Raw genomic sequence first — 16,106 nt, 5'->3', positions numbered from 1 at the left:
TTCAACAATTAGTCATAATTGGGGACTCTGACCTAGTTGTCTCACAAATAAGGGGAACTTTCGACACAAAGGATGAAAAGTTGAAACCTTATAGGGAAAGGATCATTCACATGATTGAGGGCTTTAAAGAACTACACTTCAGGGCTCTAGATTAATGACTCAATGACATGGCCAATGCCTTAGCCATAGTTGCATCCACATCCTCAATCATTCACAGTGATATCGCCAAGAAAGGGAAGTGTATAGTTGACACAATCCACAGACCCTCCATCCTTGATTATAAGGATCATTGGCCTGTTTTCGAAGACGATCAAGACATAACCAATTTCCTTCAAGACCATGAGGATCCTGACAGGAAAAGTAAAGATTTAGTAAATGAAAAACATTTTGATAGAAATGACGTTAGTATCACCAAACATGATGACCAAGAATCACCTGATACGTTGGACCTCAATCTTGGATCCGAGGCCTCTCCCCAAATGATCAAAATCGTGAAACACTGATCTAAAGAAGAAAGAAACATTAGGGGAATTTTGAGGTCTAAAATGGGCCTTCTAAGAAAATTGTACAACCAAAATACAATTTATAAGAACCAATAGGATTTAAGATGATGATGTCAACCACGGGGGATGATTCACCATTTTTGGAGTAAAAAAGTAAAAATATTAAAAAATATTAAAATAATAAAACTATTTTTTCAACTTGTATTTTCAACTCATCTCTCTAAGTTTTTACTCAAATTTCAAGTGGGAGTACTCGTTGGATGCAAAATTTAATTCCTCATTCAAGGAGTACCCATGTTGCATATTTTTGATGGACCTTGTTATATGAAAATTGAGAAATACATGAAAAACGTGGTTGCAATCACATTTTTCATGTATTAGGATCCATTGAAAGTATGCAACATATGTACTCCTTGGATGAGAAATCAAATTATGCATCCAACTAATGTTACCTCTCGAAATTTGAGTAAACCCATAGTGAGATAAGTTGAAAATACGAGTTGAAAAAATAGTTTATTTTTATTTTTTCCCTCTAAAATTTGATGATGTAATGTAATCTTATTTTATTATTTCCACTATTATTTTATAATTTCCTTAGTAGGCCCATTTTAGAACTCAAATTTCCCCTAATGTGAGCTCGAAAAATTATTAAGGGAATTCAAGGATATTTGCATTTGGTTCTATGATGATTTGAAAGCCTATAGCCTTGAGGTCATCCAACATACCATCCCTCTCAAGGAAGGTGTAAACCCTGTTAAGGAAAAATTAAGAAGAATAAATCCCAAACTTGCAACTTTGGTCAAAGATGAACTTCAAAGAGTGGCTGATGCAGGGATAATTTCCCCTATACGACATTCATCTTGGATCTCTAATTCGGTGATCACTCGTAAAAAGACCAATAACATTAGGATGTGCATTGATTTTAGGGATCTCAATTGTGTGTCTAAAGGACAATTACCCCTTACCCAACATGGAGAATCTCCTACAAAGAATAATGGGATCCCAAATGATGTCATTCCTTGATGGTTTCTCCAGACATAATCAAGTCATTGTGAAAGAAGAAGGTTTCTTGAAAACTGACTTCACCACACCATGGGGAACATACGTGTATCAAATGATGGAATAATGTACGATTTGTCAAATATTAAATAATTGAAGTTGTTTTAGTGAGACATTTATGGAGAAATTAGTGGAATGAGAGATGAGAGATTTGTGGATGATTGTTGAGAGAATTATGGAGTGATTTGTGGAGTTATTGATTGAGAAAATTGTGGAAATGAAAAACCCCAACACCTCTCCTCATGTATAAATGTATGTCTATGTTAATGAAATTTAATCCAATTGGTGTGTGGGAGATGTGTGCATTATTGTTAAATATTTTATGCTTTCTAATTTATTTTTTACCGTGTTGTGCTTTCCTTCATTTGGTATTAGAGCACAAAGTCATTTCTCATTGCCCAAATAATTTGATAAACTTGTGATCTAAAATTTGTGGAACGTTACGAAGGCATTCAAGAGCTTGTGTGCGAGAAGGCTGTGTTACCCCACCGTGGAGTTTTTTGTTGTTGTTGAACCCTTGAATAACCGTGGAGAAGTTTTATGTACCAGTGGTGGAGTTGTTGAGCCATTGCAGTGTTGAGCCTTGAGCGTTAAAGTAATTGCAATGTGGATATTTTGCGAGTGGGCCTACAAATTTGTGTTGAAGTGTGAATATGCAGAGTAAATTGAAATCTATTTGAAAGTTGCGTTGAAATATGAACGGTAAGCCCAGTGGGGACTTGCGTGCCTATGTACCTGCTTGGGGAAGCGTTGTGTATGAATTGTGTGTTGGAATGAGTGATACAATGTGAGTCCCAATCAACCTGTGGAGCAACCGCATGGAGTGAACTTTAATCTTTAAATATTCAAGGAGTGACTTTTCATGAGTTTTTAAATATTTAAACTTTTTGTTTGAAGCGTAAAAGTTTCTTGAAGTGTGCATGACACACTTTTATTTTGTAAAAAGGGCTTTATAAATGTGTAAAAGGCGATAATTTTATTTTTAATAAAAGAGATATAAGAAGTAAAATATGTTATATAAGGTTGTAAAAAGGGAGAATTAATATTTCTTTTAATGAAGGGACATATAAGATGGTTTGAAATAATGAAAGGAGATATAAGATTTACTCTTTGAAAAATTGAGTTTTTTCAACTCTTTTTGTACTCTTCCACTTAATAAAAGGATATTTTAGGGTTGTGGTTGAGTCCCAATTTTGGGACATTTGGTTCTTGTCCCAGGTTGAAGTGGGACACATTGTGTTCTTTTGTGCATTTTTTCTCTATCACTCTCTTTTACTCTTTTCATGGAAACAAGCAGTATTGTATTGCTTAAACTTGTTGGCACAAACTATTTTTAATGGAGCAAACGTATGCAACCTATATTAATCATGTTCTTTTGTGCATTTTCTCTCTATCACTCTCTTTTACTCTCCTCATGGCAACAAGCAATATTGTATTTCCTAAACGTGTTGGCACAAACTATTTTTATTGGAGCAAACGTATGCAACCTATATTCATTACTAAAGATTTACGGGAACTTGTAACTGATGGATACACTATGCCTTTTCCTGATGAATTCAAAGCATTAAGTGATGATGAAAATAAATCTCTTAAGGAACTTATTAAGAAAGATAATAAAGCACTTTCACTAATAGGTAGCGCTCTTGAAGAATCTATATTTCCAAGAATCAATGGTGCAATATCATCTAAAGGAACATGGGATATCTTAAAAAACTGTTAAAATTGGCAACTAGGGTCAACTTCCACCTTAAGACAACTCATATGATGGAGATGATTATTGCATTGGATTCCTCTTTCGGAGAGGTACAATTTTGATATAAAGATCATCTCGAATTTATTCTTTCTCATGGATAGATTGTCAAGGTCGCCTTAGTCAAATGTAGGCTCATGAAGTCTAATGGATGTGTCTCCTCAGTCTCAATGAATTGTATAAATAGGAGTGACTCTTCTCTCATTTGGACACACACTCATCTTATCATATCATCTTTTCTCTACTCTCTTGATTGGTTCGTGCACTTGGAGGCTCTCTTCTTCGCACGTGTGGAAGGCATATTTCAAAAGGCCAAAATTTTATGTAATTATGACAGCGTTGACCAACATTGACTTGGGTACTTTGACCAAGAGTTGAATTCTATTTTTGGGCTAGAACTTCGATCTTTTTAGGCTGCATTCTTTAGCACACAAATCAAGGCAATTGGGGACAATTTGACCACGTTGACTGCAACGTTGACTTTTTGTTTGACCACAGAAATTATAAGAAGGATTGTTTGGGTTGATCAAGTTGTTTTGGGTTGACTTTGACCCTCTTTAGAGGTTGTACTATTTTGTTGTTGACTAAGCTTATTAGAGGTTGATTTGGGGCAACTTTGACCACCATTGATTTTTTGGTTAGGGCTGTATTGACTGCTGATTTGGGAGATCTGTTTTTGGCTTGTAGTTATGATATTTGTTCTCTCTTTCTTTGTTGAACTATTGAAGAATAATAAGAAAATTTGATCAAAGGGTTTCCCCACATTGGGTTTTGTCCCTAGCATCCGCCACATCTCGTGTCCTCTTGTATTGGCTTGTCTTCTGCATATGATTTTATGTTCTATCTGCATTTGCTATCAATGTTTATAATTTAATGTGATTGCTAATGGATATAATTGGAAATTGTCATTGGGTTGCTAAAGGAACATTGAAGTAAATTGTCTTAAGCATAGAACATAGCATTGTTATCTAAATTTAGCATGGTATTAGAACTCAGGTGAAGACAAAGCCCAATAAATAGTGAAGAAAAGAAATCACTAAGGGAAGTTGTTGGACAAGGACTTGGAACTAGTCCCAATGATGACAACATCTTTATTCAAATCTGAGGACAAGATTAAGGACAAATCTAACTATCATGCATGGAATATGACCTTGGATTTGACATTAGAAGAGAATGATGCCATGGATTATGTCAAAGGAAGAATAACGAAGCCTCCTTCAAATGTATCTATTGCTGCACAAGCCAAGTATAAGAAAGGTGAGGTTAAAGCTAAGAATATTATTGTTGATTATATTCATAAGCCTTTGGTTGTCTATATTTTTCTGATTTGGAAACATCTAAGGAGATGTATGAAATGTTGGTTGGGATGTTCAAAGTAAACAATGCAAATCAAATTCTCTTTCTTAAGAACAAGCTGAAAGATATCAATATGGATAGAGGGGAATCCATCCAATCCTACTTCATGAGGATTACCGAGATTAGGAATGATCTCCTATCTATTGGTGAAATCACTGGTGAACGAGAACCCTCTCTTATTGCTCTTGGGGGCCTTACAAGAGATTGGGATGTGTTCAACACTACCATTCTTAATAATGACAGGATTCTGGGATTTGATGAACTATTGCCTAGATGCACTCGTGTAGAAATAAAGATGATGGAAAGAGACAAGCCCTCAAATGGAAACAATCTTACCGCCTTCTCTGCTCATTTTAAGATAAGGAACAATGATGGTCCAAAGAATCAAGGACAAGGGTTCAAGTCGGGATTCAAAGAAGGGAGAAAAGGAAGGTTTGACCACTTTGCTAGAGAATGTTCTCACAAGAAGGATACTCCAAGAGATGATGACAATAATAACAACTTCAAAGGAAATGACAATCAAAGGAACAAAAGGTTCAACAACAAAGGAAAGAGAAATGCTCCTACTACTCGAAATGGAGGTGGTCATCCTCCCAATAAGTCGAGAAACTCTAGGTATGATGAAGTTAATATTGCAAAGCAAAAGAATTTAATCTTATTTCTTCCCTCTCCACCGCCTCTCCTCTGGATACATTGGACCATTGGTTGATTGATAGTGGTGCCTTAAGGCACTTCACTGGGTACAAGGAAGCCCTCTCTAACTTGGTTGAAAAGAAGACAAAAATGGAGATTATACTTGGGGATAATGCCACTTATCCCATGAAAGGAATTGGGACTGTTACTCTTCACTTAAATCAAGGTCAAACCCTCATTTACAAGAAATGTTATATGTCCTTGATATGAAAAAAAACTTGGTCTATATTTCTGCGATGGAAGACAATGGTTTTAAGGTGACATTCATTGATGGGAAGGTTCATGGTTTACAAAGGAACCCAAGAGATGCATTCATTCTTGGATTTAGTGTTGAAGGTCTTTATCAGGTTGGAGGAAGTCCGTTGGGAGCAATGATTTGTGACACCTCTCTTCAATCTGAATTATGGCACCAGAGATTTGCTCACCTTCATTTCAAAGCCTTACTCGATTTAAAGAAGATAGTCACAGACATGCCCAAATTCAACTTAAATCATGAAGGTGTTTATCAGGGATGTGAGCTGGAAAACATACAAAGGGACCATTCCCCTCAAGTGAAACTCAAACCACCAATATTCTTCAATTGGTCCATTCTGATCTATCAGGTATGTTGCTTGTGACATCTTTGGGTGGATATTTGTATTATGCTATTTTTGTGGATGACTTCTCTCGCAAGACATGGATCTATTTCTTAAGGAAGAAGGATGAAGTATTCACATGGTTATGTTCCTTCAAAGCCTTGGTCGAGAATCAAACAGAGAAGAAGATCAAATTATTGAGGACTGATAATGGGATCGAATATGATTCAAATGAATTCAAAGACTATTGTAGATCAGTTGGCATTAAGAGGGAGACTTCAATTACATATACTCCTAAACAAAAATGGTGTTGCTGAAAGGAAGAATCACATTATCTTAGAAGCCACTCGGGTTATGCTTCATGATCAAGGTCTTTCGAAGTTCTTATAGGGAGAAGCTACCAACACCATTGTGTATGTCCAAAACTGATGCCCACACCAAGCTTTGGGCTTCAAGACACCCAAAGAAGTATTCACCAGTAAGAAACTTGATGTTTCTCATTTTAGAATTTTTTATTGTCTTGTATACTTTCGTGTGCCGAAAGAGAAAAGAAATAAACTAGATGCATCTAGGAAGAAAGGAACGTTTGTGGGCTACAGTGAAACTTCGAAGGCATATAGAATATATGTGCGTGGTCAAAGGGAAGTGGAATTAAGTCATGATGTCACTTTCGATGAAGATTTTACTCTTAGAAAGATTTGGGATCTTCCTATCCCTTGGAAGGACAATGATGATGCTGATGCAGAAAAGTAGGATGAACCTCCATCCAATGAATTGATGCCTGATGTTGAAGGTCTGATGGATCCCATTGATCCACCTCCTAGTGAGTACACTACTTCATTAAAAATGCCTTTATGGCTCAAAGATGCTCTTGAAGAAGCTGAGAAACATATTGCACTGATAGGGACATTTTGTGAAAGCAAGAAGTCGAATAGGTACCAAGGGTACTTAACTACCATGAGCACCATTGTACAATCTGAGCCTTGTAAATTTGAAGAATTCATAAAGCAACAGGTTTGGAAGGATGCGATGAACGAAGAATATGAATCGATCAAGAAGAATGATGTTTGGGATGTGGTTGCTAGACCCAAGGACAAGTCAGTGGTCACTTTGAAATGGCTCTACAAGATCAAACATGGAGTTGATGGGAGTGCTGAGAAATTGAAGGCCAAATTTTTAGCTTGAGGCTTCTCTCAAAAGGAAGGAGTAGACTATGATGAGATATTTGCACCAATTGCCTGATATACCACCATCTGTTCGATCATAGCCGTTGCTGCCTCGCAACAATGGAACCTTCATCATGTCAAAATTGCCTTGTTGCATGGTTTGCTTAAGGAGGAAGTGTATGTGGAACAACTCGAGGGGTTCGAGGTTCAAGATCGTGAGACACATGTATGCAGGTTGAAGAAAGCCCTCTATGGCTTGAAGCAAAGCCCTTAAGACTTGGTATGAGAGGATCGATAGCTATCTTATGAAATTGGGATTTATGAGAAGCGATGTTGACCCGTACCTATACTTCAAGGTTGAAAAGGACGGACCTCTCATTCTGGTCCTTTATGTGGATGATCTCTTTCTGACAAGTGATGATCCTCTCATTCATCAATGCAAGAGGGAGTTGGCTTCCAAGTTTGAGATGTAGGACCTAGGATGATGCATTGTTTCCTAGGGTTGGATGTCTAGCAAATGCCAAGTGAGATTTTCTTTTCTTAAGGAAAATATATTGTGAAGCTACTTGAGAGATGTGGGATGGTGGATTGCAAGTCCATGACTACTCCAATGGAACTCAACTTTAAGAAGTTATGTGGATGTGTTTTTGGGCCCGAAATGGCGAACCGTATGGAGTAGTCAACTTGTGGGGGCCCTGATGTTCTTGGTCAACTCTCGTCTTGACGTATGCTTCGTTGTGAACACGTTGAGTCAATATATGGTCGAGCTTCATCACATTCATTGGATTGCTGCCAAGAATATCTTGAGATATCTCTGAGGCACAATCCATTATGGACTAAGATACACTGCCGGGAATTTGAGGCTACATGGATATACAAATGCTAACTGGGTTGGCAGTGCGATGGATTGTAAGAGAACATCTGGGTGTTGCTTCTCTTTAGGGTCTTCTTCTATATCTTGGATGAGTAGGAAGCAAAAATCGGTTGCACTAAGCACTGCCGAGGTCGAATACATTGTTGTGAGTATGGCTTGTTGTGAAGCAGTTTGGTTGAGGAAGATCTTCAGTGAGCTATTTGAGCACAGGTTAGATGCCACCGTGATTTTCTGCGACAACCAGAGCGGGATCTGTCTATCAGAGAATCCCGTGTTCCACGACCGCTCCAAGCACATTGATATCAGGTACCACTTTATTCGGGATATGGTACATCGGGGAGAAGTTAGGCTCCAAGACATCAGGACAGATGAGCAGGTTGCAAGCATTCTCACAAAGCCTCTCAAGGAGGTCAAATTCTTAACCTTCAGAGAGAGACTTGGAGTTGTGGAACAACCCTCCTGTGAGGGGTCTCGTATTAGTTGAACACAGAGCTCTGGGAGCTCCTGGGTGCATGGGTTACTTCTTGGAGCTAGCTATGAGTGACCATAGGGTGAGTGGTTCACCTTCCCCTAGTGGTGCATTGGATACAGTGTTTGTGGTTCACCTCCCCTATGATACCCCATTATAGTTGACATGTGTGTAGAGTGTGTGGCTCACCTTCCCCTACCTGAACACATGTATGTAGGGTGAGTAGTTCACCTTTTCCTGCTGATGCCCCAACACACAAAGTACCCATAGAGTCTAGGACTCATGGGAAGTACCTATCATCTGGCCAATGAGTTGGGAAAATCTGGTTAGGGACCATAATACTACCGATAAACACATCCTATATTGTCATACTCCCTATGACTAGGATGCATGGTGTTCAACAACTTGATCTAGGATCAAGGAGTGGATTTAGTCAGTGAAGAGTGGTATGATCTTATGACTCACTCTCGATCACTTCTTCTTCATTATTTCTTCATGGTTCAACATAGTATAGCAGAGCAAGGCAGTGATGGCAGGGATGGTACAGGTTGACAGGATGACATTATGATGATGATAGATGGATTGGCAAGTGGAATTCTCCCTAGTTGAGAGGTAGTGTTAAAATTGGCAACTAGAACCAACTTCCACCTTAAGAAACTCATATGATGGAGATGATTATTTCATTGGATTCCTTTTTCAGAGAGGTACAATTTTGATATAGAGATCATCTCATTTTGATAAGAAAAAATGGAATTTTGAATTTATACTTTCTCATGGACAAATTGTCAAGGTCGGCCTCAGTCAAATGTAGGCTCATGAAGCCTAATGGATGTGTCTCCTCACCTTCAACGAATTGTATACATAGGAGTGACCCTTCTTTCATTTCGACACTCACTCATCTCATCATATCATCTTCTCTCTCCTCTCTTGATTCGTTGGTACACTTGGAGGCTCTCTTTTTTTCACACGTGGAAGGAAGACAAATTTCAGGATGCCGAAATTTTCTATGATTAGGGCAGCGTTCACTAGCATTGACTTGGGTACTTTGACCAAGCATTGACTTTTGTTTTTGGGCCAGAACTTTGATCTTTTTAGGCCACATTCTTTGGGATGCAAGTCGAGGAAATTGGGGACAATTTGACCACATTGACTACAATGTTGACTTTCTGTTTGACGTCAGAAATTATAGTAAGGATTGTTTGGGTTGACCGAGTTGTTTTGGGTTGACTTTGACCCTCTCTGGAGGATGTACTATTCTATTGTTGATCGAGCTTATTAGAGGTTGATTTGGGGCAACTTGTGACCATTGTTGACTTTCTGGTTAGGGCTGCATTGACAACTGATTTGGTAGATCTGTTTTGGGCTTGTGTTTATGATATTTGTTCTCTCTCTCTCTCTCTCTTTTGAATTATTGAAGAATAATAATAAGATTTAATTAAATGGTTTCCCTATATTGGGGATTGTCCCTGTAATCCACCACTTCTTGTGTCCTCTTGTCATGGCTTCTCTTTTGCATATGATTTTATGTTCTATCTGCATTTATTGTCAATGTGTATAATTTAATGTGATTGTTATTGGATATAATTGAAAATTGTCATTGGGCTGCTAAAGGAACATTAACGTAAATTGTCTTAAGCATAGAACATATGAAGGTGTTGTTGTAACTAAACTACAAACAATAAGGAGGAATTTTGAAAATGCCCATATGCAAAGTAATGAATCCATTCATGATTATATCACAAAAATGTATGATCTTGTTAATCAGATGAGGTCATTAGGTGAGGATTGTTGGGTGATTTAATTGTGAGTTAAATCTTTGTCATTAAATTGCCAACCCGGGGTTTGTGAACTGATGAGATATACGTGTACTATATATACTAGGTGATTATTTTTCAGAATAGATTAATCTAATGCAAGAAACTTGAAACTAATTACAAAGCAAATTAAATCAATTCATTTCAATCCAATCCAATCCAAACATTAAAAAATTGAATCAACCTTAACAAAACAACGTGAATCAAAATAACATAAAAGAAACTAAAATAAACTTGCATAAATGAAACCACACTTGCTTGAAATGAAAATCACACTTGCTGAATTGAAAATCACACTTGCTTAAAATGAAAATCACACTTGTTGAATTGAAAATCACACTTGCTTAAAATGAAAATTACACTTGTTTAAAATGAAAATAAATGAAATAACATAATTACACAATGTTACCAATATGTACAACAAATGAAAAACATGTGCAAACTATGGTTGATGGGGGCCCTCCACTCCTCAACAAGTACATCGAACGATTATAAAAACTTGGAGATCAAAGCAACAATATGTATTCCATAAAATGAAGTTGGAGAAAAGCTCCAAAGATATTACAATAATTCAACTCTTTTCCTCACTTTACAAATTAGGTATCTTGGATGGAACTTGGAACTCCTTTGTATTAAGGATGCACTCCTATTTATACAAAAACTTAAGATAACTAATCAATAAATATAGATCCTCAAATCTCTCTTAAATTCACATTTATCTCTTGTGGTTACAATCAATCACCTAACAATATGAGATACAAATCTTCCTAAAATTCTCTCCTAATTTTTATAGGAGACACATATCAAAACATCCACGATTCTTCTCCTTTGAATGTGCTTAGTCAATGATCCAAATCTTCTACAATTATTTCACAAATCTTCATGAGTTGGAATTGAAATTCGAATTTGTAGCTGAGTAGCCAAATATAACCCTTATAGAATCTTCAAATAGGCTTACAATATCATAAAACTCATACCACTTTTAGATATATATATGAAAACATATTAATTTCCTAATATTTAATCATAAATTCTCTTAAAATACGTAAAATAAATGACTTGGAAAATAATAATGATAAACCCATATGATCATGAAAATTCTTATTAATGTAGGGTTATGGAGCTATAGAATATGGTAAAGAGTTATGAAATATGGTAAAATGGTGGAAATAAGAGTAAAAAGAGGATGACATTTTAGAGGCCCAACATTTCCCCCCAACTGAAGATGTTGCATGTCTTCATGCAACTTTGTATTGATTCCTTTAATCATAAGTTGATCTTTTTCAAATGTTTTGCTTCTATATGAACTTTGGCTTTGTATTGATTCTCTTTTAACTTTGCATAATCATATCATTTGATAACATTATTCTCTTTGCAAAGTGTACTTTGAAAGACATTTGATTGCAACATATTTTGAGTATTGGTTCTTGTGTAACGATATTTTTTATTTTATTTTTGTTGCATCAAAATGCTTAAAGACATTGAGAATTCCTTTTTAACGTTTCATACAGGTTGTCAGGCATTTAATGTGCTTATCAATTGATCATTGCAAAACATATAAACTTTTGGAATCACAATGCAATAATAATTGATTGGAAAAAGATATGTTGGTTAGGATGAAATGAAATGTGACATGTGACATGAAATGTGAATATGAATTAAGATCCCTTCCCCCCAACTAAAGGTGTTTTCAGTTTTTGGCAAATGGGAAAGAGAATATAAATGTGGTGAGGGATTTTCCAAAATCACAATTTCAACATTTAAGGAATTGCATGATTAAATATTGGAAAACAACATACCTTCACTAACCTGAAAAGTGGACAAGATATATAATAAGAAGAGTGTGGTTGCTACTGCTGGATTATGGAATGTGAAGTAAAAGAATCTGATCTGTTTTTTCATTCTCTTGGTTGTATGAATAGAGGATAAATATGATCTGAAATTGGAATCTTTATTGCTACGGCTATTGAATTCTGAATTGAGTCCTACTGCAAATTGTTGAGATCATATAGTCTTCATTCATTCCTACTTAATGGCATAATTATTAACTATGTGAATAGATGTGTTGATGTCGAACATAGAAGAGAAATTGTTGGATTATAGGCCATTGATGAATGTCATTAACCAACACGAGATTACTCACCATTGATGTCAATCTGAGTCAAGATTCCTAGTGCATCTTACTAGGTACGAATAGATGTGTCGTAGTCGAGTCACCTAGAAGATTTAATAAACAAGGGGCATTGATGTATTCCCATTGTTTATTAGCGAGAGAGCTTGCCATTAAGGCATGCTAGTCTCAAGGTACTTAAAAGATCTCTAGTCTTGATCCTAGATGATGTGTCAGAGTCGATGGGTTAAGACTTGTTAAAAGGGACGCCTTAATGAATCCTCCATCAACTAACATGAGTATAAAATAATAATTTTAAGGACCATATATGAAATATTTGCATTATGAAACAAGTTTTACTTTTCAGAAAGGAAGAGGAAAATGGGACGACTTAGCTTTGTAAGGGAGTTGAATGACTTTATTTTTGGGTTAAGGGTGAGTGAAAATGAGGTGGGAAGGTATGAAGTTGGCAAAAGGAAAATGAGTTTTGAAATCATGGTTTGGCAGTAGGGAGATGAAAATTTATGGATCGATTTTAGGCTTAGAATGAGTAGCAATGGTAAAATTAGTATTTGAGAGGTCTTGTTTAGTAGCAATGGTGTAATGGATCTGGTTTGACATGGAATGAACATGCTCTTTTGCAAGAAACTTGGTTTTTAAAAGACACTTGTTTATATAGTGATATTCTTTCATCGTCTTGGAAATTGTAAAAACTAAACACTTTTTTGCAATAAAATGTAAAATTATTGAGAGAAAGAGAGATGATTAGTCTCTCTTCATCTGATATATACACAAGAAAATCTATAAAATAGTAATAATAAAACAAATTCAAGGAAGAAAAACTAAATGCATTTTTCCCTATTTGGAAAGTGGTACTTTAGGGCTGCTTGTTGAGGTTTTGTTCATAACTTTTTCATTTCTTTCACTATCTCAAATGATGATGAAAACTTTCTCATTGTGTAGATTTTGTTGAGATCTTTATAATGACGTTTAAATCATCAAAAAATGATTTCGTATGAAAGAGTTGACTATTTGAAGTTTTTATGAAACAGAGAAAAAAATTGCGCATGGGTGCCACATGGCAACATGATGTTGATGTGGATGCTAAAGGGGTAGATGCCATGACATGCAAACGTGGTGAGCTGACTGTTCAAGGTGACATGGTGGACAATGGGGCAATGTTTGTGTAATGTTGACCAATAATACGCTGTCACGTGGACCTCACCACATGGTAGCGAAATTGTTGCCTAGTTAAGGATTGTCAAAAAAGTTGAACAATTAACAAATTTTTGCTTTTACTCGATTTGAACTTATGACCTCTCTTTTACAAATTCAAATACTTAACAATAAACCACAATTCAAATTTGTGAAATATAAGCCATAAAAATGTTAATTAAAGTTAAAAATATTAATCATTCTACAAATTTGATTAACGAGGCAACAATTTAACAAATGCCCAACAAAACAAAAGTCAAGATTTTTAGGAGAAAATCAAGTGTACAAGGGCACTTGTCAATCAATTTCATGCCACCAAAATATTTGATTTTCAATTAAACTCATCTTCTTACCAAAAATAATGGGTCTCACAACCCATTTATTCTATCAAATTTGGAAAAACATTGAAGCTACAACTCAAATTTTTTTTTCTTTGTAGATTGCTATAAGGTGTGTTACAACAAAATTCGTGGGTCATTTTATCACAAACTATCTGTTGGATTTTTCTCAAATTTTGTGGACATGTTCCTAATGTTCTAATGTTTATGCACACTAAAAATCAACCCCATCCAATGCACGGATTTCGAGATATAATTGAAATTGATGTCAACTTCAGAAACGGTTTCTTCACAAACAAAAAATCGGATTAAGCTGAAATTTTGTAGGAAGGTTCCTATGGTCCCAATGCATCCGCACACCAGAAATCATATTGATCCAATATACCGATATTGAGATATAAGTGAAATGGATGACGACGATGATACTCATTTTCTTGAAAACCGTGAAGCAGATTGGGCTGAAATTTATAGAGATTGTTCATCAAAATTTTATGCACTTCTTGTCTAAAAATTACGAAATCCCAGTTCCTAGTTTGTGAGATATCTTCAGTTTAATTTCTACACTTTGTATTTTATTTATTTATTTATTTTATTTGAAAAATCTAATTGTTTTTTTTTTTGGCTATATTCAAAAGTAAAGACTTTATTTAAAAAATGGGAAAATTTTAGTCGATTTTTAGATAGATCTAATTGAAATTTGGAGATTAAATTTTGAGTATTTTTAGAATGAATAATGAATTTAGATCTCCTATTCAATTTTAGATCTGAGTTTTATTGCAAAATTTCAAAGTTAACTTTATTCAATTTTTCTTTCTAATTTTTTAAGGCGCACAAGGCGCAGGAAGAGAACATACTTTGGAATTTTATCAACTCTTTTATTTTATTGAAATCTAACAAAAAAAAAAAACTTAGAAAAGATTTGATCTCTAACTTCAAATTTTGACTCTCAAAACTTTGTTTGTTCTCCTCTCTTTCTATATTTTCCTTCAAAATGATTAGTAAGTAAGGTGGCTCTTACTGCACCACCAAAAATAAAATTGCAAATAAAATAAAATCTAACTTAATAAAAAAACTTTAAAATGTCCCCAAACTTGGTTTTATTGATTGATTTTGTCCTACTCTACTGGAAATAGAAAAATTGGTTCAAGTGTATGCATATTTCTAGTGTAACCATGTGTGTAACAGGAGTAAAAAGATATTCATGCTTAGGTTTGAAAAATATGCATTAAAGTACATCAAGGCATGAAAAACTAGTTGTTTTGATAGTGCAATCAAGAAGTGAGGAATAATGAAAGAGTGATGTGACTTGATTCCTGATTAGAACCATCTTTTAATAAAGCTACGACATTCCTAATTCCTTTCTTGGTTTAGATCACTTTGAATATCCTCCTTGATTATGCATTCCTCATTCTTAGATTCTAAAGGTTGTTCCTCATCAAAAGTATTCCATGATTCTTTAGTCTCTTCAACATATTGACAAGAGGAATCAAAAGAGAGTTGAAGATCTTTTTGTGGAGGTGGAGAGATAGATAAGTTTCTGAATGCAGTTAAAATGTACTCTTCCTGAGAGGCAGATATCCCAGTTGTTGCTAGAATTCGAGAAAGTTCTTGGAAGGACATTCCTCAAATTCTTAATTGTCTGTGAATTACTCCAACTGGTTGATAATTCTTGTCTTGCACACAGATTAGTATGAAGTATTGAAATTTAATATGCATCATAAATGATTTTATATGATTTTAACCATGCATCTAAGAATGAATGCAAGTATCATGTGTTGTCTAAATTTTAAAAATAACCACCTATGTATACCTCTCCAGCAACAACGCCAAAATGTTTGGTGATTTAATTGTGAGTTAAATACATGTCATTAAATTGTCAACTCGGGGTCATGAACTGATGAGGTATATGTATATTATATGTACTAGGTGATTATTTTTTAGAATAGATTAATCTAATGCAAGAAACTTGAAACTAATCACAAACCAAATTAAATCAATCCAATCCAATCCAATCCAAACATAAATAAATTGAATCAATCTTAACAAAATAACATGAATTAAGATAACATAAAAGAAACTAAATTAAACTTGCATAAATGAAACCTTACTTGCTTGAATTGAAAATCACACTTGTTTAAAATGAAAAATGAATAACATAATTACACAATGTTACCAATATGTACA

The sequence above is a fragment of the Pinus tabuliformis genome, chromosome 4_2 (genome assembly GCF_031772625.1).
Source record: "Pinus tabuliformis cultivar Carrire ecotype Pingquan chromosome 4_2, CPIR1, whole genome shotgun sequence".
In the NCBI taxonomy this organism is placed as follows: Eukaryota; Viridiplantae; Streptophyta; class Pinopsida; order Pinales; family Pinaceae; genus Pinus; species Pinus tabuliformis.
Note: the sequence above shows the minus strand (reverse complement) of the source record.